At 40.3% G+C, this 25375-nt stretch overlaps 1 protein-coding gene and 1 long non-coding RNA gene across 2 annotated transcripts in view; one reads left to right on the forward strand and one right to left on the reverse strand.

Moving 5' to 3' along the window:
• Positions 1–25375, forward strand: part of SHISA9 (shisa family member 9) — a 177640-nt gene that overhangs the window by 36091 nt on the left and 116174 nt on the right.
• On the reverse strand, positions 2766–15572 carry LOC132081224 (uncharacterized). Its single transcript, XR_009419653.1, has 3 exons — positions 15525–15572; positions 9215–9303; positions 2766–3487 (listed from the first exon to the last, which is right to left on the reverse strand). It is a non-coding gene; the product is annotated as an uncharacterized LOC132081224 (long non-coding RNA).

Genomic DNA, 25375 nt, shown 5'->3' on the forward strand with positions numbered 1-25375 from the left:
TTATTTCAGTATTTCATTACTTATTATTTGAAAGGGAGATCTTTAAATTAATATAGCTCATTCCTTAATATGAGAAGCCCATTTTTAAGGGCTGTGGCTTTTAGAGCCTTGTCATATTTCTTTCACATACTTCTCATACAGTTAATGTTATGCTGCCTTTTTATTGCAGAGAAAGTGCACAAAAGCACTGATCAGTATTTTAGTGAGAAATTGTTAAAAAAGTTTGTGCCACTACCATGGAGACAAAGTCAAAGGGTCCTTTTTCAGAGTGGGAAGAGTCACAGAAAACTGACAGAAAGAAAAGAAATAAAATGATATTGTAGTAGCCATACTGTAGATCTGTGCATAATAATTACCTAAACGAAAACTTTAAAAATGTTGTATTCTTCAAAGTTTTCATGCATACAAAATTCACTATACAACAAGCAATACAGAGTCATAGAACCAAAAGTTATTGTGGAAGGGATCTTCAGAGGATATCTGGTTTGATCCTTTGCTCAAAGCAAATCTAAATAGAACAGGTTGCAAAGAGCCACGTTCAGCTGTCCTGAGCAGCTCACAGAGATTCTCTAACCTTGGTGGGAACCCTGTTGCAGTTTCACTTCTAAAGTTTAACACTTTCCTGCACAGCAGCATCTGCAGCTTGCAGTGCTGCATGAGATCCCTTCAGAGATGGAAGATATCCTACTTGCTGAATTTAGTCAGGCTCTGCTCAGCCCATGGCTCCAGCCTGTCCAGGTCTCTGAAGGGAATCCCCTTCTCCAGTGTGTTCCCTGCTGCTCCCAGTCTGGGCCGTGCACGTCCTTGCTGAGAGGGGACTCCAGCCCTTCTCCTGCTGGAGACATTAAATGACATCGATCCCACTGCTATTCCCTGAGGAACCCCACCATTGGTCACAGTGCTTTGCTTTTGCACTGCAACCACTTTTTCACCCATCCCTATCTCATCCTTATCCCAATTTGGTTTTAAGGACACCATGACAGACTGGGTCAAAGGACTTGCTGGAAAATAAATTATACAACATCCACTGTCCTCCCCTTCTCTACATGGTTGGCAGCCTCATCTGAGAAGGAGCCAATGCCCTTAAAAGCTGTAACTTTACCAAGATGAAGCAAATACAAATTGTATTGCAATAAGTTGAGTTGTTACTGGTTCACTTGCATTCAATAAAAAGGAAAAAAATTAAATCTGTCACAGAATAAATTCCTAGTAAGCTGAATGTACTTTAGTGCTACATGTCAGTGGCTATATATAAAAGCTACGGAGAGGTTTGTAGTGAGAAACATCTCCCTGACTGAAGAGAGACACAAGGAGCATTTTATCAAATATAAAAGAAAACCATGAGTCAATTTCCCAGACTGTTATTATGGAGGTATTTTGCCACTAGTGTGCAAAAATTATTGAGTACTTTATTAAAAGGCAGATAAACAGCATCTCATTTATTTTTTTAGGCTATGTAAATAGGAAACTCAGTAAAAAACCTCAACCTAAATCACCGTTAGTCTTTGGGACTCATTCTGTAAAGTGCTGAGCAAACACTTACTGAATGAAATGTGCCTCAGTGAAGAAAATTCTAATTAGAGTAATTGAGCTTTGATAACTGCAATGTCATTAAACATAGATTGGCCTTAAACTAATTGTATTTGCATTGTATTATGATTTCTATTAATTAATGCATTAATGTTTATATTCTGCAAACTCTTTTGAAGTAAATCATTAAAGTCTGTACCACTTAATCTGAAATGAAATGCACTTTGAATACAAACCTGGCATGGCACTAGTAGGAACGGTTCTTTAAGGGATTATGGTGCAGATTTCCCTGTCTGTGGTTAAGGACAGCTGAGGACAGGTGGCTCTGGCCTTTTTGGATTCCCTCCCTCCTGGAGCTTGCAGCACAAGGCAAGGCTGGGGGGTTTGTACCAGCTGCAGCAGTCCTGCAGTGCCCCTAAGCTGCCTCCTCTCACTGGAGCAGCCCCAAGCAGAGAGGTGAGGGAGTGCAGTGGGGCTGAGCTCACCCTGAGCAGCCCCTGGTGCTCCTTTTGGGGCACTGGGGGTGCTGTCAGTCAGTGCTGACTCAGAACCCTCCTGATGCACAAGTCAGGAATTCCTCAGTGATGCCAGGTCCCACTGCCCTTGGCTAGGAAAACTCCCTAACCAACAAACAAACAGCACAGCAACCCCAAGTGAGCCCAATGCACTTCTAACCTGACAGGGAACCTGGGGCTGTGCACATTGGGGTGTTCAGAAGAGCTGTCAGCAACTGCTTGCTGTGAGAATTCCACTTTACACAGAAAACTTTATTTTGTATAATTCTTCTGGCCTTATTTAATTTCAGTTCTATCAACAGATGATAGTCAACAAATCATTTCCTAAAGCCTACTTTCAGGGGTTGGCATTTCAAAATTCCAGTAGACTAAAACAAAATAATTGATTGATTAATTATATGTCAGCTGACCATTAATTTTATTTAATAAACTAAATCATCCAGTCTTCTGATTCATATACACTGAATATGCAGTGGCTTCCTATAATTCTAGAATAGAAGGCAAGGATATGAAGATTACTTTTTTCCTAAATAATTCTTTGCAGCTGGAATATCTAAAGTCCATTTGCCAAACAACAGCACATCTGAGAGCTTGCAATGCCCCGCATACTGCAGGACAGGTCTCACTGCTTCTGTACTGAACACTTGCTGGTGTTCAAGTATTTCTATTAAGCCTTTCAGGATAATTCTAATTTAAGTCATTAACTGATACCACACTAGCACTGATATTTGGACTTCTAGAACTCAGGAGTCTCTCTTTTTGCCTAGATATCTACTGCATATGTTCACAATGTGAGTAGTTCTCTGTAAACTCAGACCAAAAATAATCCTCTGTGGAAGTGAGCTTTATCTCCAGGGTTTGGATCAAAGCTGAATGTGAACTTCTCTGGAACTCGGCCTTGCAGGGAGGTTTTGATTTATATTCACCTGATATTCTCAACCATGTGTGAGGAGATAAGGTTGGTTATTACTCTCACAAATGATAAAACCAAAAGAAGGGAATCTCTTGAAAAATCAGTGCTGTACATTTTTAACATTTAGATGGGAAAATTTCCAAACAATTAACATCTATTATTTATTTGCTATACTCATTTTACTTGCATAGTTTGATTTGCTGTCTCAATTTTTTTGATTTTGGGGTATTTTTTACACTTTTATAGTGAAGTTTCACTTATTCAAGCCACTGCATGAAGTGGTGAAGAACAAGGGGCACCCATACCCCAGCTCCCTCTGTCTGATGCATTTTAGGGATGCAGGGAGCTGTCTTGGAAACCTCAGGGGAAGAGTAGAGGTGGACAATTCTGCTCAGCAGGTCCGATGCCTTTGAGATCTGTTGAAGTCATAGTGCAATTTACTGCTCTCTGCTTGCACCTGTGTTCTTTCAGCATGAGTTGGACATACTGTAGACCTGGCTTCCTACTCAACTTCCAGAGATATGAAAATCTAGGATGATAGAATAAATCTCTCTTTTTGTAAGACAATATTTGCCTGTGTCTCTAGGCACCTCACTGGGTGAATTGCCAGATGGATATTTGTGTATAGATGGAGTTTAAGTGGTGGAACCATCAAGTCTCCCAGCATTTTAAAAATTACATGTCCAGTGGTATAAGAATACCTTTCATTCCTACTGAAAACTCAGGCTGCCTTCTTAACAAGAATTCTTCTTCTAGAATTATGCTCTACATTCCACTAGATAGCTTTAGATAATTGCATATTATTGGCTATTTTAAATGTAAAGCAACATAACCAAACATCATAATGTAGTTTAAGTGTAATGACTTACTTTTACTTTTTGTACTTTTGACATCTGGCAATTTTTTAAAGTGCTGTTTGTCTAAGACAGTGCCAAGAAGCTCTTTTTGAAATGAATTTCTCTCCTATGCCAGAAACACAAAGGGTTTATTTAGTTCATTACAGTATGGATGTCTAAGTGACCCTTCATGTGTTCTTCAAATATGCAAATAGCATAATCCTTATACTTAAAGAAATATTTACATATCCTATTTCAAAATAGAAATGTATTCTTACTGCAGCCTTATGAAAAAATCAAGTCTCCCTACAGTGCTCAGAATAAGAGCTCTGTTGTTTTTACACAATTGGAGCTGTGATTAAAGCAGTGCAGGAAAAACTGTGACAAACAGAGCTTACACACCATAGATGTAAGAATTTTTCACTTTTTCATCAGGAACAAGGCTAAAAACTACGTATACATCACACCTGATAACAGAGACAAAAATAGTTATTGCCATTTGCAAAGTGGCCACAGTAGGGCAAAGGATTCTTAAAATTTGCAAGGGGACCAACTAAATGAAGGAATTCTGGGTGAAAAATGTGCTGTAAACAGAGCTCTAGAGATGAGAGAATCAGGAGGAAAGGTGCTGCCTTGGTGTCCTGCCAGCCATCTCATTCCACACTCACTTCTACAGCCCTTATGCAAAACCACAGGAATTCTGCTTTCTAGAGTAAATAAGTATCTATTAGCTAGATGATCACATTTCTTCATAACAAATAAAAACCTTCTATTTTGAAGGATAGTTTTAACAACAAAATGGGAAATGCAAATGGTCTAAACAATATTATACAAAGATTAAAGGTGACAGAAATACATTCAAGTTCAGCAGATTTTCTTGTGGTGAAAAAAAACTCTGTGGAATACTTTAAGTGCTGAATAAAATGTTTTGTGACAGAAATTTCCTACAAAGGAAAAATTGGAGGAGGCATGTTTCCAGTGTAGGGTGCATATATTTGACATACTGTAAAATTCACAAGTATTTAATTGCGTTCGTAAAACATACACTGTGAGCTCCCTGTGGCTTTCAGCCAGTGTCTTGTCTGATCAGGCTGTTTGAGGTGAATGTTTCAAAGTCCCAGGCAGCCTTTGCTAACTGGTTACACCATACCTGGTGCTTCCCAGTGAGCTCCCTGGCTTTGGGACATGGGCCCTTTGGGCTTTGCTCACTCTGCAGCCACACCAGAGCAGTTTGCTCATTCAAAGGACATGAGCATCCCACAGCTTGGGGGAGTCTCAGCTCTTGCTTCACCTTTGACATTTGGCATTAATTAGGGAAGGGAAGCTACAGCTTGTCAAACAAAGCTAATTTGAAGGTAATTTGGTTCACAAGCTGGATCATCTGGTAAAAGCTAAATTTCATCCAACCTTTGGGCATTGCACTTCCTCTGTGCATGTCTGGGAGGAAACAAGAACATAACAGCTTATAAAGAAAGTCATGTTCTGCCCATAGATTTCCTGTCTTTTATTAAATGTGTCTTGAGTGGTGGATTCAGATAGATTGCTCTGTAAACGTAATTATTTTTTCCTATCAGTATTAGGAAAGGAAAGTAAGCAGGATTTATGAGACACTTTAGAAGAGGATTTGAAGCAGACCGATTAGCATATCAGTCTTAATTATAATGTAAACTAGATAATATGAAATATAAATCCGTTGTTTTCAGACCAAAGAATCAATACACAGACTGGAAGTTAATTTTTTTCCCTTCACTTATGTCAAGAAATGAAGACAGCTTGATGTAGTTTCAGGATAGTTCTGGAATTTTTCAATTAAATTAAAACTACCAAAATACTATTCCTCAAAAATAAAAGCACAAAACTTCAGAACTAAGCACTTGACTGCTTTTTTAAATTGAATTTTTAAATATAATCTATTTTTCCCTTGCTTTTTCCAATGGTAAATAAAAAGCATAAATAACTTAATTGAAAAATTAAATTAAGGAGAATCAATTTGTGACAGATTTATGAATGCATATAATGGCTCTTAACAAAATATTGAGCAGCCATACTTAATTAAAACCCAGATTTCCTACATGATCAAAATGAACCCTTCCAGAAATATTATTGGGGTTCTTTTACTTTTCTCATCCTGGATTCCCTTTTCTTATTGACACCCTGAAACAATATCCAGAAATCTCAGCCCTGCAGAAGATTCTGATTCAAATGGGGAGGCTGGTGCCCAAGGAAGATATTCTCTCCACCACAGCTCTTAGACTTGCAGCTGATTTTCCCCTCTAAGCTCAAGAATGAAACACTTTTCACTGGAGTTTCTCCTGGGCACTGAATGCAAGTTTCAGTCCTTTGTCTCAAGGACTGTAAGGCTTGAAGCTGTGCCCCAGGTATGCTGTGGTGCTCTCCTGGCACACCAGTGGGGCAGGGAGCACCACCTGCCTGTGCTACAGAGTGATTGTTCTCAATGTGCACCAGAATTTTGCACAGAGAGCTCAATTCTCAGGTTTCTAAAAGATAGTGTGTAGAGCAGGAATTGATATACAGGATTTCACTGCGGTTTGCAGTGGCAGAGAAAGTGAGGCAGAATAATGCAGGAGAGCTGCCAAATAGGAAAGCAAAACTTTTCAGCAGAGACAAAACCCCTAAGCCTACAACTCTACCAGTAAATGGATTGAATGGAGAATCATTTTCTGCCTTGAGGTCAGTGGGATGGCCAAACCCACAGCCAATATTGTCACATCCCAGCCAGAGTGGCACCATCCAAGCTGCTGCTGGGCAGTGGGTGCCCTGTGCTGTCCCCCAGCCATGCTCAGACACGAGGGTTGGTGCTGCTGCCCATGGCAGCTCTGTGCCAGCTGTGACCAGCAGAGTCACACTTCAGCAGAAAGGAAATCCAAGCGGATTTCAACTTCACAACAAGTAAATTTTCATCTCTTCAAAATGTGTGGAAATTTTTTTTCTGTGGTAAATGGTGTCTCAGGGCACACACACACAGGGGGCCAAATTAACCAGAGGCAGAGCCAGCACAGGCCCTGTTAGGGAGCAGCTGGTGCAGGCAGATTATTCTCCCAGCACCAGAAGGTTGTGCGGCTCCCACTGCCCTCTGGGGCTGGCTCAGGACAGTCAGAGCACAGCACTGAGGGTGCCTCCTCCATCCTGCTCCATCATTCCCTCCTCCCACCCCATGCTGCAGCACAGCCTCTCAAGGTCAGCCTTACAGCCTCTGAAGCACTAAGGTTTTCTGACTAGGGTTTGGCATTTAAATAGCTTTTATTTCATTTTCAAGGCAACATTTTTTGCTTTTACTCTTTAAGTATCAGTTACTTGAAAATGTCAGAGACAATATCTAAGGAAAAACAATCTTTTTCCTCTTCCTGTCTCTCTGTATACATGGTCAGAGAACCATTTTTCTCTGTATTCTTTTCTTATACAGGTTGGGGTTATTGGTTCATTTGTTCAGCCAATTTTGAAGAACTGTCCTTGGCATTCAGGGACAAATGCTTCTTTCCAATCAGCAAAAGGGAGACAAAAGAGATAATCCAATATGGCATTAGATTTGCAAGCAGTTCAAGGTCTTACATGGCTTAAAAATCTCTTTTGGTTTTTTCAGAGAGATGTAGAGGTTTCTCAAAGAATTTTATAGAACATTTTAAATTTGAAATAACAAGTTTTAAGTGTGGAGACAGCAGAGCACAGTCAGTGTATGACTTCTTTTCAGATTCTGATGACCTTGTCACTGTAATTATGAGCAAACAGTCCATTATTTTTATGTATTTAAAGAGACAAAAATTGCCTCTACATTTCTTGAGTGCTAAACAGAGTTTGATATTCTTTTATAAAGTACTTGGAAACACCTGTTCTTGGATGCAGCTCCAAATTCTGAGTTCAAGTAGTTGAAAGAAAATATGTCAGTAAATTTTCATGCTACCAGCATTGGGCCAAGATAGGTCTTAAAGAGAAAAAAAAATCCATAAAAGAAAGATGTAGATGCCATTTCTGCTGTACCAATAGATACAATCTATATTTTTTTATAGCAAAGAATTTCTCTCAATCAAGAGTGAAATATACCACTGAGTTAACATGAAAGGCAGAAGGAATTGCTTAGGAAAACATACAGGGAGTAGCCCTGCAAGTGCCATCCTTTCTTTGCATTGGCTTTTGGTGCTCAGCTTTCCATAAGGTTTGACCAGGACTAAATTAATCCCTTGCATGCAAATGCCTGCATTATGTCACTCCAGTTAATAGATGTCATCCTTTGGCATGAAGGAAAGCCTGAAAAGAATCGCATCATGTAGAGTGAAAGTGAAAAAAGTAGCTTAAACCCCAATCAGATCTTGAAATTAAATACTTTCTCCCTCTCCTGCCTGCCTGTTAGTATCTGCAAAATTTTCTTTGAACTTCTAAACATATAAAGATCGATTTACAGGCAACATAAACAGAGGTGGCAGGCAGTGCCTGATCTTAACCTACTGGAGTAGCTGCAGCTCACTAGGACAAAACTCCTCTTAATCTGGAATTTGGTGGGAAAAAGAAAAATTGTCATTGAGATGGCACTGGCTGCTGGTGGCCAGTGTAGGGTCTGTGCATCTGCACCTCTAGAGCAGGTTCAGCTGGAGCTGGACCCCTTCCCCCTGGAAACAGGAACTGTCCAGACACAAATCAAGCCCTCCCTGCCAAGATGCTGTGTAGTCCACAAGCCTTTGTCTGCTACAGAAAGGTGTCCCTACCCCACACACACACTTTTTTTAACACTTTAAAAATTAATTGTTGAGCCTTCTAGATATTATTTTTAAGGCAACAATATTAAAATGAAACAAATTAAAATGAAGCACAAGGTGGGAGGTTTTACCTCCCCTTGTATGGCTCCCTTTATGGATGGATCTTGCTCTTTTTCATACGTATTGGCATAGTATAAACCAACAATAAACCTGCTTAACAAAAATCTTAGCCTTCATACCAAGCATCTAGAATTCTACCTGTAAAGCTGGATGCAACTGCTTTCATGGAAAAGAAGAAAATCAGCTAAGTGGGTTTATGAAGCTTCAGTTATTTTTGAGAATTATAGACAGAGAGAGATGCAGTGATGAGATGTGTGGAACAGTCTTCCACCTTTTTGCAGGTTTGAAACACAGAAATATACATGTATGAAAATGTTCTGATTATTTGAATTACATATGTGAATGTTTTTACCAAAACCACTGAAATATTAGAATAAAATAATTCTTTAGTACACATTGTGTGAGGTAGATGCACATTTACAGCATTATGAGGTCTTCATGATTACTTTGATTCCAATGGCCTGACTCCAACACTTCATGTTAGCTGTATGTTTGAAGTTCTTTGTTAAAGGTAGACCTAAACTGGAATTCTTTTTCTAAGAAAGACTCGTCCAACCTTCCACTTACAAATTAAAATAGATCTTTCCTTACCCCTTTCTCTTCTGAGTGACAGAAAATTCCTGTTTCTCCTTGTGAAGTGACTGGTGTCAGAGAAGTTTCCAAGGAAATAAAATGGTGAGCTGTAAAGAAAAGATGCCTTGTGAGATAAAATTCATAGTCAAGAGAACAATACCGTTTTCAGGTCTCCTGTACTACCCTTTTCAGGTGAAAACAGATCTTCTAATACCAAAAATAAGATTTAGCTACTCATCCTGAAAAGAAATATGAAAATATGGGTGCTTTCAAAAATCCATATTGCATTCTATAAAGTTACTTTGCAAGCACTTGAAAATGTGACTAATGTTTAAAAATTCCCACCCTTTTAATGAAAAATTACTTGTTTTAAGTTTTCTAAATATTAGTCATAATAAGGATTTAATTTTATTTAATAAGAGGGTTTAAAATACAAAGGACTACCTTTAGCTTAGGTTTCAAAAGCAAGCCCTTCAACTTGGGGATGCATCTTTCCTCAGGCTCTGGATCAGGCTTCACTGCTAGTTTGGTAGCAGAATTGTTTTTACTGAGGGACTCTATTGCTACCTTACCTACCTTTGTAAACATAAAGAGTTCCAACTCTCTGCAATGAGCAGTAAACCCTCAAAAGAGTGCATGAGAAATGTCTTTCTGAGCACATTTGTGTTGGTGTGTATTCCTTTCATCTGGAGATACCTGGATGCAGCAGGATTTGTCTGCTGTATGAAATCCAGTTTTGATCTCAAGAACCCCAGAGGTTTATCAGAGCTTCTAATTCTAAACTATATCTTTTATTAGGCAAATCTAGAGTGAAAACCCAACCTTTTGCACCTTCAATGTTTTGTTCAACCATCCAAGATCATGGATGGTTGAACAAAGAGCCAGCTTTTAGCAGGCTCTTTGTTTCATCTGTTCATCCTGGGAGTTGATACTTCCTTCAGTGAAATTATTTGTTTTCACCAAAATCCAAGTTTGGCAGTTACTTTGTATCACAAAATCCCACTTAGCTCTCCATAAAAGGAATAAGTAACATAAGCACTATGGAAGATCCCATTCTGGTTCCTGGATTTTTATCAGCTCCTGTGACTGCAGGCAGCTCAGGGAGGCCACCTGCCTCAAAAGATCCCAAAACTTCTGCCTCCCCTGGGCAACAAGATGCAGTTTGTGTTGATGGCTCCATATGTTACTGGAGATTAGCATTGCTCAGCTGTATTGCATTGATGATCACTCTCAGAGCAGGCAAGCAGTAATTAATTGATTCCATCTGTATCTACATTGGGGCACAATGTGTTTTTTAATGACCATTCCTACAAAGCAGCAGAGAGCATAGGATTAACAAGTCAGCCCTGATGGGCCACAGGGATGTGGAGAGACTGACACAAATTTGCAGAGGAACATTCATATGTACAAGTTAGGCTACTGCAGAGAGCTTACTGTAGCTTGAAGTCTGAATCAGAACACACATGTAACCTCACTATGCTGTTCAGTTGTAAGAATCACTTCATGACAAAATGTGTCCAAACACAGTCACTGAAAATAGTAACTGAAACTACTCCTGAGTAATTTTGGTTAGAAGGTCACATCCCCTCAGAGAAGGGAAGCACTTTCTATCCAGGTTTACCATTTAATATTGAACGAGAGATTCTCTCCCTGTGACCTATTTTAGGAAACACAGAGTACAAGTATTACAGTGCATATACTGAAGTTGTCTTTCATTACTATTTTTAAAGTACTTATTATTCTGATAGGTTATTACAACTACATATTCATGAAAGAACAATGTAACTTTTTCTGACTGCTACAAAAGTTCCAGTATTAATGTAAGGAAGTTCTAGAGATCAGAATTCAGACAGTGCAAAACATGGTCCCATAACTGTCACTATTGATGATCAGAGTTATGATCCATATCACATAATGTTCTTATTTTGAATCATGCAGGTGATTTAAGGGCTTTATGCAATTCACAGAGTTTTGATGCATTTCATCCTTTGTTTCCATAGGACAAATGCAGAACTATTCCCATTACTGATGACAGTTTTTCCTCAAAGAAAAATTTGCTGGTTTAGTATTTGAGTACAGTCAGTGGTCTTAGACTGAAGGGCAAATTTTGCCTTGTGAAAGTTGAAATTTGTTTCATAATTTTTAAATGTGTTTTTCGTGAATAGTCTGTACATTTTGAGTAGAAGTCTAACAAATTCTGGATATGAATTCACTCAATCAGAAATCTGGTGAGAAGAGCCAGGTGACAATTTGATGTTTGAACACAAGTTACCTTTGTGAAGGCTCTGTCTTTTACACAGGCAAACAGAGCTCATTCTATTATTTACCACTATTTTGCAGTCCTGGTACAGGATAGGTGACTGTAGTATTTCAGTGTAGGCCTATCTATAATTAAAATAAACTTGCAAGTAATCTACTCTGACTGTGCTGTAGTAACAGCTGTCAGATTGAGCAGCACTTTGTAAATCACCTTCTGTTTAACGTGCAAGTGTTGGAGTTATTTATAACTCTGCCATATAAACGTCACAAAGGATGTTTGGTGATTCACAGATGATAACAAAGAACATACTGTGGGACAGACACAGAAGAGAAAGCAGTTTTTTTTTTTAGACAGAACCATTTGGAGTTCTTCACACTATTCTAGATCAGTCCTTAGGGTATCAGCATTGCCACTGGATTGGATTTCTACTCACTTTGCCTGGAACCCAGCTAGAGTTTTGCCTTTGTTTTTCTAAGGGCCAAACTTTCACTGATGGATTTATGTGACAATTAATACATATTAATAAGCAGAACAATAGAATGAAAACTTAAGTCTGGTGGGTTTGCATCAAATGCAATAATTCCCCAGGTTTATCTACCTCTGAACCATCAGGTACTGCTCATATGAATGACTAAGTGACACATATGCTATTTCACTAAATACATTGTAGATGACAGCAAAAAATTGGCCCAGGGGTTCCACCAGCCTGAGGGGAAAAAGGCTGGTTCTGAAAAACTCACCTGAAACTGTGCAAAGCAAATATTTCTAATTTGACAACTGAGATCTCTTTAATGTCATGATTTTTACCAAGGTAGCAAAGATTAAAAAAAAAAAGCCTGTCAGAATATCCTAGGAAAGAAAGTCCCACTCTGTTCAGAGCTTGATAAAGCCCACTTTTCCTCCTTTCAGCTTTTTGACCAGAGAAAGTGTTTGCCCTGTGACATACATGGACACCACTACCTAGAGAGCCAGCCTTTAAATACATAGGATAATTCAGGACAGGTGTTTCCTCAGACTTTCAAAATTTAACATCACTGCCTCCATGATTTTATGTTGTTGATTGTCAGGGAAAGGAATTTACAAATATATGTAATTTTTCGTCTAAAGGCCTTTGGCTATGGGCTTGTTGCTGGTGACCTTGAACCTCTCTCCTGACTGTGGTCTATGCTTTGAGATTGAAGATCATCAAATGCAGCTAAAACATAGTAAATTTAAAAGCACGGATAAGTTTAAAATTACTTTAGCCATATTGAATTGATTGCTGGAGATTCAAGCTCTGATGAACTAGGAAAAGTTTTCTTCCTGGTTCTAGGGGGCTCCCTCCCCTTCAGCTATTTGTGATATTTAATCAATTGCCTCACTCAGGAATGACTGAATCTGTCAAAACTGGTGGAAATTAGATCTGCCCAGAAGCTTGCTCTACAATTTAGGCAATGAGCTGGATTAACTACATCCATGGACCAAAATATTTACTGGAGCTTTTAGGGAGGAAAACTTGTGGACTGGTTTTCCCATACTATGATAGTAAATATATCTGTGTGTGACCCCTAGCCACCAGCTCAGAGCAGATAAGTAACCCAGCATCCTCAACCCCTGACCTGATAAGCTTTCTACCTGATAAAGCCCCAATAAAAAGGAATAGATAGAGCCCTATCAGCATTGCTGCTTTTTCAGGTATGAAAGCTTTTCTAATGCCAACTAAACCTGATCAGCTCATGTGGAACAATGAATAATTATTACAGAGATGAGAAATTTCTGCTTATTGGTCAATTTCATACAATTGGTCATAGAGAGAAACATCTTTTAGTCTCCAGGTTCCTTGTCATGCTTCACTCTTGTATAGCCTACAAAATTCAAAATGTCAAGCAGGCCTACAGAGAGGGGTAAGGTAGTATAGCAAATGCAAAAGTAACAGAAAGATTTTGTTTAAAGAAGTAAATATCAGTTTAAAATGCTTCTAACCAGCAGCACATGAATATTTGCGCTACTTTAAACTCAGCAAGGCTATAATATTTTCTCACAAGCATTGGAAACAACTGAAATTCCTAGTCATTGAATAACTTAATTAACTCTCTGTGGCTGACAGTGGTATTTTGACTGTAGTTACTCGAGATTACACTGTGAAACATTCCAATGGCCAAAAAATACTTAAGTTAAAAATTGCAGGTGAAAAACCAACCTCTCTTTGGTATGAGACTTACAATTCATTGATAGACATTAAAATTTTCTTTATGATTGCTATGTAACAGAAAATCTACTGCTGCATCCAGACCTTTTCTTTAAATTTCCTTTAACTTTCAGGAGTTTTTTCCATTTACTCTTCTGGTTTACTCCTGTTATATAGCAACTCTCAGAGAAGTTATATTACAATAAATCAGTCTTTTCAGAGTACCCCTCAAATGTTGTAGTAATACCTGGTAGCTGATACAAATCTATTCAGCTCATGTGGCATAAACTTAATTGCTTGTTGGAATAATACCTTTCTGCTGGCTTTGACCAGCATAACTACTGCCTAAAAACTGCACGCTCAAAAATCACTCCTAAAACAAGTCAAAGTCCCATAGGCTTTAGAAAGGCAGAAACAGTCAATCAGATCCTCATAAAGTAGCCCATCTAATTGTTTTATTTATTTAAATTCTTCACTCTTTCTTTGAAATGAAGAGACAGTGTCCACATATCCTTCACAGTTCATTAATCTTACCAGGATCCAGTGCATATTAATCAAAGCTCCTGAAAGGAATGCTAGCTGAGTCTGACTGTAGCGTACACAAGTTGTCTCATTGCATTTCTTTGGAGAGGCACATTTATCCAGCACAGTATCCTTAAGGATTTAATTGCTAACTTAGGCATCCCCCACATGTGCCAAAATAAAAACACAAAGGGTCTTTTGTCAAGAATTCTTTTGTTTACTGAAGGCAGCTTTGTTCTTGAAGAAGAAAACCAAAACAAATCAAAATTAAAATTCTCTGTTACATTTATTTACATTTCACCCAGGAGTTAATTTATGCCTTCAGTGGGTTGGTGAAAAAAAGATGAGCAGGGGACACTTGCTGATCAGGTGTCCCAAAATTAAAGAAAACAAAAATGACTATTAGAAAATAAAACTATGTGTACAGCTTGATAATTGAAGAGTGCCTATTAAAAAATGCAACTTTGGAGTGTACCCCGTTGACAGACTAACTATGATCTAGAGGTTCAGGAAGACTGATGAGAACAGATGCTTTGGCTTTGCTTTCAGCACTTTGACTGATGGTTGGAAATCAATACCACAGCTGCCATAGCAGGTAATGCCATTGACTGGGTGCTCACTGCTTTTTCCATGTTCAGGAAACAGACTTTTGAAGTTGCATGTTATCAATCATGCTTTAATCACCGTTTTGTGTTTTATCAAGCAACAGATATTGACATTGGAGGTTCTGAATTTTTAATGGAGTTTTAATTCCTGAGAGTTCTCTGCACTCATCATAATAACAGTACTTAGAACTAGACTTTAAAGAAAACATATGCATACTTTTAATTCTTGCAACAGCGTGCTCCAGACTGCACCTCCTTTACAGTATTTCTTTGGTTTCAAAGTGGCCCTTTCCTGTCTCCTCTCCCCATCTGGAAAGGCTCACTTTGCTTTGTGCATCTTTCCCAAGACACCAAGCCAATAGTCCTGATGCCAGGCATTCCTCAAACTGGTTTTCTATGCATTAAAGGCACAGTTAATATGCTTATATTAATAAAATTTTGCCAGCGCCCTATAAGCCCCAAACAACCAGTACAATAAGTGCTATAGCTTCTAGACTTTTCAGAACTACATACAGGTGTAAAATTCAGAGTCCACTTGGATAGGAGGTGGCACAGGTGTTGCAATACTAAACTACTGAAGTAAAAACAAATGCAAAATAAGAAAATACCCCACCAGAGGTGAATTTTGATGAGAGATGCTTCTCTGAGCTTCCCCAAATTGCTACAGACTGAGGGAGCCCTGCACCTAGACCCTGCAGAAAGAGCCCTCCTCACCCTCCCCTCGTGATTCACCTGGGGCTGTGGTGTTCCTATTACATTGCACGGGTTCCATACCTTCTTGGTGTTCTCATGGGCATCTCCTCACAGCACTGACTCTTCTCACAGCAGCCACTGACTCCAGTTCCCTTCTCACCCAGCCACCCCACTCTTTTATAGCATCTGCTTCTCATTGCTTACACCTGTGGCCTGTTAAAGTCAGGCCTGTTCCCAATCTTTGATAACTGGCCCAGCTGCAACTCCTTAGGGGTGAGATTACTTTCTACACTATCTCTATTTTCTTCTATTCTATCCCCCTACAAGCAGGAGTGCAGAAAATGTAGACAAGATCAACTCATGTTTTAGTCACATGAATGAATCACTGTTTTCTTGGTAGGGAATTGTTAATCAGAATTGTATTACAGAATTGTTTGATGTTAACCTGCATTGGTAAAGAAACTCACTTGTTGCACCTGCAGGTCAGAAGAAGGGAGGGGTCAAGTAACCCTTTCCTTGCCTAGCTTGTGTCTTTGAGGAGCTCTTACAGCCCTGGCACAGCTCTGCTGCTGCTCACCCTCATGCTCAGGATTCTCCCTCCTGCTGCACCCTGCCTGAGGAGGCAGAGAGGAGAGGGGGGACAGGAGAGGTGTGTGGCACCAGGGGAGGACGTGCTGTGCCCTTTCTTAGTGTCCCTGTAGGAGCTGTGTCCCCAGCTGATCCATGGCATTCCAGCCTCCCTGGCCCAGCCCTGCTCGTGTCCCCTGGCTGGGGCTGTGCCTGTGGGAGCCCTGCAGTGACCAGGGGGGGTTTGGGTCCAGCCCCTTCCAGCTTCACTTATCAGCCTAAAGAAAGGCTGGATAACCTGGGGAGCAACACCATTGCTTTGAAATATTTATCCATTAAATGTGCATAGAAGGGACTCTGTCAGCCAAACACTGTGTGGTATAAGGAAAGAGGACACTGTTTTCCAGTTCATGAATCATCTAATGAGTGTTGGCATTTAACAACTGGGAAATAACCAATCCCTCAATCAACAAAAAAAAAAAGGTAGATAAATAGCAAATATTATTTAAAAATCACATCAGATTTAGGCATGTTGAATGAAGAAATCTGTGTGCATGTGCTACTGTATTTTGTTTACCTGTGTTGTTATATTTCTTTAGCATATGTTTTTCTGTTTATATGGCAATGCACTTGTAAAGCAGAACATGGATTTTATCCAACTGCTGCATAGAGATTCCCATTAATTAATTCTAATTTTTTAAAAAATCTGTATTTCAACAGGATGAATTTTTGATATGGCTAGCAGTGGATTCTCTCATATAACATTTTTTTTTCATTCGTTACCTCTAGAGTTTTCTGCCTTTCAAGCCTGCGGTTTATTTGTAGTTACTAATTTTATCTGCTATAAAACTTACCCTTAGGTCCTCTGCACAACAAATGTCTTGGGGTAATAATAAAAACTAACCTGATTCCCTTATCTGAAATGTAAAATATTGATGTTGCTCTACTGTTGCCCACAAGAAAAAGGACAGAAAAATGAAGGTCAGTCTAATGGAAACAAATACTCAAAGGAGATAAATGCTGTGTTATGCCAAAGATTTAGTCACAGACAAACACCAATTGCTAATTTTTAAAAGTAAAAATGACTGAGAAAGTATTCCTAATATGTAAGCAGTGAATTTTTACTGTTTTTCTTCCCAATTCTAAGAAAATTGTTTTGCTGGTTTTAAGTTTGTCCATTTGCTTTCAAGTATCAGACAAATTAAATGCAGGCACTTAGAACCCCACACTCACTCTGAAACAAACATTGTTATAGAGGCCTGGAGATAATAAATGCCTGTTTAGGCATTAGGACACCAGAAACTACTTGCTAGAGGTAAAATGATCTGCCACAGACAAGGGAGATTTAAACATGAGTTTAAATTACTCACAGAGAATGCCTGGGACTCTTGTTTCTGACTCTCCTGGTGTTGTCCAAACATGAACACTGGAACTCAAATAAGAGTTGGTCTTGGCTCAACCTTGTACTGCCAGATTTATTTTTTTTTCTTTTGCATCCTTACTGACTTTTTTCCCCTCCATTTATCCAAGAAAGATGTTTAGAAAAATTAAATTAGAAATATCTTAATTTCTAAATTGAAATTATAAAAATATTCTTTCCTCCTCAAAGAATCCTTTAGAACTTGACCTCAGCATATTTTGGCCAAGGTATCCTTTTAGCTGGTACAAAGAATATCAACAGAGGAAGGCTCTGCTCTTCCTCACAATACCAGCAGAGGAAGGAAATGCTCTTCCTCACAAGCAGACTGACATGTTTCACAAACTGCAAGCTGGTCCAAAGCGCACACACTCAAACATTCCGGATCTTAGTCAGTATTGAATCTTTTGTGCTGTTTTATTTGAGGTGAGGAATGTTTTAGAAAATGATTAAGAAGTTAGATATCTATTCAGGAAGCTTTTCATCAGAGCTTGCTTTTAGCCAAAGCCAGCACTTGCCCAAGGCAGCAAACTGGGACAAGGAAAGAGTTGTGTCCCTCCTGTCCACTGGGACAAGGAGAGTTGTGTCCCTCCTGTCCACTGGGACAAGGAGAGTTGTGTCCCTCCTGTCCACTGGGACAAGGAGAGTTGTGTCCCTCCTGTTCACGTTCCTGCCCCAGAGCTGTGACAGGCAGGGGGGCTCTGCTCTTAGTGATGTGGTAAAGATTTGACAAACTGATGTGCTGGCCACAGCAGCCACCACACAGAAAGCCTCTCCCTTCTCAGGGGAGAGGACTAAGACCTTTAGAAGGAGGCAAAGAATGGGGGTTTGAAAGGGAATTTCCTGTGGGACAGACTGGAGCTTCCCTGGAGTCAGGGCACTCTGCAGCACTCCCAGGCTTGTTTGGGGCAGTGGATACCCTGGAAAACTCACCCTGTCAGGACAGACCACACAAGATCTCTGTGGCAGTGGATTCCATGTGTGGAGGGAGACGTGGGGGCTCCATGTGCATCTCTGTCCTGGAGCAGGACTTTGGGATCTGATTGAGAGCAGCAGCCCAGTGCAGTTCCCAGGAGAGGGAACAGCAGCAGGGGTGGGACGGGAACCTGCTGTGGACATGTGGTCACAGCTGGTGCTGTTAACTCAGCCCCCCAGCACTGCCTTCCTGGCTCCCTCTCTGGTAGCAGACGCCACAGAGTAGGAGCAGACGTATTTCCTCCTGATGTCATTTCCAATTCTAATTTCACAGAGCTGCAAAGGGAGAATGTATCAGAGGCAGGCTCCTCCTGTTACCTCCCACCCGTGTGTGGGCTGGCACGTCATCCCTCAGCTTCTTGGGAAGGAAAGAGGAGCGTGCTGGAGATGTGCAATGCTGGCTTTTGTATTTCAGTTTTCTTTTCCATGTTATGCTTCTGGAATGTCTCCTGGGATCACCAAGTGATTAGCCACAAACTCTGGTTGATGATCCCTTTAAAAGCAGTTTGCTGTGCTCCTCTAGAAAACCAGACTATCCTTCAGGCAAAAGCAGCATACACAAAATATGATGTATTTGCAAAAAATGTGCCTTTCCATCTTTGAAGCTGCCTGTAATTACATATCCAGGGAATTGTTTGATGTTTACATTTTCAAGTATATGACTAGTTGTATTTAGCATAATATTTTTCATCTTTTCCCTTTCTTGTTTCATTTTTTGTGGTCATAAATTAAATTACATTATGTTCCAAAAAGAATGAGGACTGAGAGCAAGTCACAGCAGCCCTGACACAAGAGTCCAGTAACCAGGAAGGCCCTTTTAGGTGGTGGCCATGTCCCCTGAGCCTTGCAGAGGAGATGCCAGCTGGCTCACTCCAGCAGCTCCCATTCAGAAGAGAGCCTGGCTATTTCCCATGATGTCTGATGCCCAAAGGGATCCACTGACGAGTCTGACATCCCTTCTTGGGGAGAAAAACTGGCCAGCTGCCACAGTCTCTCCCCCCTGCAGCCAGACCAAATGTCTCCTGCTCAGTAAAGCTGGCTTTGGGCCCTTGGGTTAAATTCTTCTCTTGGATTTAGGAGCATGGATTTCCAAAACCTTAGCTGGTTTCAAAGGAGGTATTACAGATTTACCAGTTTCCTTGTGATCAGAAGCCAAAGTGAAGTCTAGAGTACATAAAATAAATCCAGGCTTTTGGTCTAAATTTATAAGGTTGCTTTAGAAAGCCTTCCAACAAGATTTATCCTCTGGTCTAAAATACATTTCAGTTGACTTCATCCTTGTCAGCCATTGAACAACATCCTAAAAATCTTATTTTGCCCCTAATACAACATTTATTATTTACATAATATATGTGTATATGTATAAGCAGTACCATGGAAATAATTTCTACTATAAATTTACTCTCTTCTTAAAAAAAAATACTGTGGCTTTCTGAATATTCTTGAACTCATTTATTGCTCTCACAAACACTTTATAAAAATTTTAATAGAGCAATTTATACTCTTTAGGTTGGGAGTTAATTTTCTTCACACAAATAGACTGTTAATGCAACTTTATGGCTGCAGACATGAGCCCCAAATAATGGACTCTAGGAACAATGAACTGACATCAGTGGCATTTTGTGTTTCTGCAGGTAGAATTATGTCGTTAAATTTTGAGCAATATTTGTTTGTTACATTTTGGTTGCCGATATCTTGGACATTTGAATTTGAGAAGCTTAATGATGCTTATTATAATTACAGCCTTCAAATACTTAAAATATTCTTTAACTATTTTCAAGTATTGTCTGGAACAATTCCTGCTTTTTAAATCAGAGGCTTTAATGGAGGGTCAGGACATGTGCTGTCTTGTGCTATGGTGGCCATCAGCTGCTTGGGACAACATTTAAGGCTCCTGGACATTTTTGAAGAGATGCTATTGGTGTGTTAGTTGGTTTGTCTTTTGTTAGGGTTGTTTAATTCTGCTTTGTGAGTGTGTTCTCAAGTGCCAGCACTGAGAAACTTCAACCACATGAGTTATGTTTTCCCTGCTCTACACCAGGAGACTTATTTGCAGCTAGAGAAGGCTTTAGACAGAGTCTAGTTCAGCGAAAAGGTGGGAAAAAGGCACAGGAAGTGCCACTGGGGATGGGGAGAAGTGGGAGCTTGAGGGAAGGAAACGAGTTTGGGTGACATTACTGGGAGGAAAGGCAGCCCAGAGGAGCTGGAGAAAGGTGTTACACTGACCAGTGAGGTCTGTGTTAAAGAGAAGGACTTTAACTGGAGTCCTGGAAAGTGAGCTGGCAGAAATAGAATAGAGCTGGATAAGGAGGCAGAAGCCATGGAAGCAAGTTTTGGGAGGGACAGGGCAAGCCTTGGAAGTGGTTTCTAGGAGGACTTGCTGCAGTGCCTTTCCATGGACTGCAGTGAGCTTTACACTACCTGTAATGCCCTCGAGAGTCCTTGAGGAGGGAAAAGTCCCCGTGGCTGGGAGCCTCTGCTGCCCTCCAGAGTGTTCCAGGCTGGCAGGCAGTGCCAGCAGTGCCCCTTGGCACACATGGACACAGCCTGTGCTGCCCTCCAGAGTGTTCCAGGCTGGCAGGCAGTGCCAGCAGTGCCCCTTGGCACACGTGGGCACAGCCTGTCCTGTCCTGTCCATGGCCTTGTGCTGCCCTGCTTGTTTCAGTACTCCCCATCCTGGCCTTCCTTCACCAAGGGGAGTCTTGCTCCAAACCTTCCCAGTGCCCTCAGAACTGGATTCCTGAGGGAAGGTCTCAGCAGGAAAGGTAAGAGGCAAAGCAGGTTACTGAACGCAACAGCCTTTTCCATGTCATTTGTCACCATTCAGTGCTGGTATTTTGTTTTTTCCTGTTCCATGCTGATGTACTTGTAGAAGCCTTTCTGGTAACACTTCATGTAGCTCATCAGATTGAGCTCCAGGTGAGCTTTGGCTTTCCTAACCCCAGCCCTCCAAGCCTGGACAGAATCTCTTTGGGTCAGCTGTCTCTGCCCCCATTTCTTGCCTGCCTCTCCTTTATGGTTGTGTTCATCAGGAGCTCCTTGACCATGGATGTGTGCCTCCAGCTGCCTTTGCTTGGTTTTCTGCTCACAGAAGTGGACCATCCTTGAGTTTGGAGGTGGTGATCTTTGAAAATGAGGCAGAGAAGTTACTGGAAAAGAAAACAGACCCTAAATGTTAAATGCTGCCTGAGAAAAATCACATTTTATAGCTCTGCATCTGTCAGAGGTCTCTTGTCCTTCTCTCATTAAGTGAGGCATTTTAACCAAATTTTTCATTGCCATTCATTTATTTTTTAGGTGTCTGTCCTGACCTCAAGTTCAGGTTGACAGAAATGCTGAGCACTAATTATTGCAACCAAGATGAATAATTTGCAATTTGAACATCAAAAGATATTTTGTTTCAAGCACCATATTCAGAGTGTCTCAGCAGCACCTCCACGTTGAAGGATACTTTTGACCTTCATCTCTGTGTGCCTCAATTAAATGCCATCCCTTATCTCACAAGACTTTGTGAAGTTAAATTAATTAGTCATTGTGAAGCCCTCAGAGACAGCAGTGATAAATGAGACAGAAAAGTCTATGCAGGAACTATTGCTCTTCTGAGACAGTTTGAACAGTGAGAAACAAACAAGACTGGTGGCACACACAGCAGAGAAAGTGTGTCAGAAGGTGCTGAGATCTCTGTGAGAGCTGTTCACCCTTGGCAGTTGAGAAGGCCAGAGTCCTATGGAAAAAGTGCTGAGAGATTATGGAAAGTGTATGCATAAGGAATACAAATACAGCTATGCAGCTAATCTTAAATTTTGGCATTTCCCAATTTTTAAATGATGATTTTGCAAACTTTGACGCATTTCTACACATAGTTATGGCAGTGTATTCAATGCCTCAGAACAGGTGGTGACACCCGAGGAGTTTGTTGTATGTCACAGCCCTTCAGTTTTTCTTTAATTTGTGACATATTTTCATTAGTATGCTCTCATAATTAACACTCAGAAGGTTTCTCACTAATGAAACTACAAGAGTGTCTCTGCTAGAATAAGAAATGGTCTCATTAGGAGTAACATGTTTCTTAGACACAATACTGAACCCACTCTATAGTTAATTATCTGTGTTTTTCTCTGAAGTGAAATATATATCTTAAATGGTATGTAATAACACATTTCACTCAGCGCATAAATTGATTACTGACAAAAAACACGATGGAAAACATCTATATTGCAAGGAAAAATTCCTATTTTCATTAACATAATTTAACAGGCTTTCTATAAAATTATGGTTGTGAAACCACTGCACCTTTGTCACATATTTTGTTATGTTCCTTTATTTTCACAAGTTTAGAGCTTGGCTATAAGCCTAAACTAGAAAATTAAAATGTGAACACTCTCTCCTGTTATCTTTCCAAAAATCAGATTTTCTAGTGCCAACTTTTGAAGTTCCAACCACACAAAGTTATCATCTTCTTTCTAAAAGATGGAACATGCCCTTCTGATCCAGTACTTGCCATTCAGACAGCAAAGAATTTTTGCTTCTATTCACTTCAAAGAGATTTAAAATTAATGAACTTCACAACTGAGAATACAAGATATTTGAAATTTTGTGGTTAAAAGCCAGCTGAAACCATGGAGTCAGCATGTTTTTACAGAAAGCTGAGGCTGAAACAAATGGGATGAGACAGTTCCCACATGCTGCTGGACCTTTGGCACTTGTCCTGTCCATCGAAACGTGTCTGACACTACTCTGAGCTTGTTCCACAACCAACCTGCTCTGCCTACCAGAAAACTGCCTCTCATCTATCTGTGCCACAACTGGTTTAGTGCTGTCCCCTCCTCCTCTGTGCTATTTACTTTGTGGTATTAAATACTACATTTTCCAAGAGGAATTGGACCGACTCTCAACTTTCTTTTGTGGAGCTTAAACTGTTGAACTCTCACAGTCAGACTGTGTGCCTGTTCTTTTGGGAATGCCCTCTCTGCATGTCCCTCATTTTGAATTCAGGATTTTGACATGGATTTCCACAACAATAGTGTGGTGAAAGTCTCTCAAATTCTTCTCATAGCAACATTGATATTTCCCCTTTTCCAGCTATAAAACACTTCATCTGTACTTGGAAACACTCCACTACCTAGTGAAAGGTATGTTTTCAACAACAGTGGCATGTGAGGGTTTAAAGGTATCCTAAATTTGACACATTTTTTTGCTCATCTGCTACTCCAATAGAGAAGAGGACACTGGGATACTTTAAAGCAAAGCTTTCAGGAACACAAACTATGCAGTGAAACTCTCAACCAGACCTAAATTCTTTTCACCAGAGTCAAAGCAACTTATTGTTTACTGCACAAAGAGCAGGAAAAGAAGAAGACATAATCAGATAACCTATAGGAATATTCTGTAATATTTAAAATCCCTCTGAAAATTTATCCTTAGTGCTTAATAATGGTAAGGGCAACATTTTAGAAATGAGCCTACAGAAAGCCAGGCTGTCACTGCCAAATGCATGGGATGGGAACAGGATTTATGTTCCATTGCTTCTGTTCAGTTTTGGGACATCAGGAGCACACAAAGTGCAGCTCCCAGGCAGCCTGGCCATGGCCCAGCTCCCAGTGCCCACCTGTACTGCCCTGCCCTGTTGGCAGCAGCCCTGCTGGGGGCTCTGAGAGCTCCTGGTGCCTGGGGAGGCTGCAGGACTGGCTGCACCCTTTCCCTGCCTCCTGGCAGTCGCCACCAGGGGAGGTTTATGCTTTTCTGTCATTTACACATTGAAATCTTTTATTCGGAATTATGACAACTGTCAGTTTCCACATAATTAAAGAGGGCTCGGTGTAGCAGAAAAAATGAATGTTTGCACTTGTGTGCGCTCGTCTCTGCCCCCTCCTGAGAAGTGAATATTTAATTTCACCAGGTTCTTTATGAGACAAAAAGTGGTACTCAGAGGCAGCTGGATTCTGAACCTTCAAGTTTAGCATGACAGTATGAAAAATAATTTTTCATAAAGACAATAAGTATCTGTTTGGTGTGTTGGGCACTTCATAGTCTGAAATATTGTTAAAAATCTAACCAACCACGGGAGGTTTCAAGAGGAATCTGTATATGTGGTGTGCTTCAGTTGATGACAGAAATAAATCTTTTACATACAATGTCAAAGGCAGAATTCTGCAGCCTACACAGACACAATGAAAAGCAGGATGATCCTGGATGACATTTTCAAGTCTGTACCACTATTCAGGATTACACAATCATTCATCTGACTTACGAAGTACTGAGAGGTGCAGAGATGAGAAGACCAAAGAAAGGGATGAGGTTTCACAAGCTGCCTGGTTTATTACAAGTACCAAAATACTGTCTGAAAAGGCCATACAATTAAGAGAACCAGAGAACAGTGACTTTAGTGGAAGACTGATTGGTTATTACAAGCCCCATAAGTCTCTTTTAACAGTTGTGAGAAAGAATTTTTCTTTGTGGGGGCTTTTAAGAATTTTTAATGAATGGTTACCATGATTTTTTTTCATGAAAAAAATTACATATCTTGTGGGCAGCAAGGGCACACTCCTGTCTTTGGGCAAGAAATCTAAATGCTCACACATGTCTATCATGGGAAAAACCCAACTCTCCTTTGCAAAAACATTTTGTTGCTGTCAGCAGGTGTTAGTGAATTTTGTTGAAGTCAGTGATGATTTTGCAGAAGTACTTTTGAGTTTGGTCAGTGCCATCTGCCAGGGAGTGATGGGCAGCTGTGGATGCTGGAGAACAAGGGCTGGGCACTGCCATGGTGTGGGGTGGCCCCACGGCAGCCCAGGGGGACACACTGCTGGCCTTGCTCCCAGGCTGCAGGAGCAGGGTGTGTTTGTGTGAGATGATCAGGGGAAACGTTTGGTTTGTTGTCTGGATCCACTGTTAAAGTTCAGAGCTCTCCCAGATGGTGCCAACCCTGCAGTTTGTACCTCAATATCCCTTTTTCAGTTCCCTTTTTTACCAC

Source organism: Ammospiza nelsoni, chromosome 17 (assembly GCF_027579445.1).
Source record: "Ammospiza nelsoni isolate bAmmNel1 chromosome 17, bAmmNel1.pri, whole genome shotgun sequence".
In the NCBI taxonomy this organism is placed as follows: domain Eukaryota; kingdom Metazoa; phylum Chordata; class Aves; order Passeriformes; family Passerellidae; genus Ammospiza; species Ammospiza nelsoni.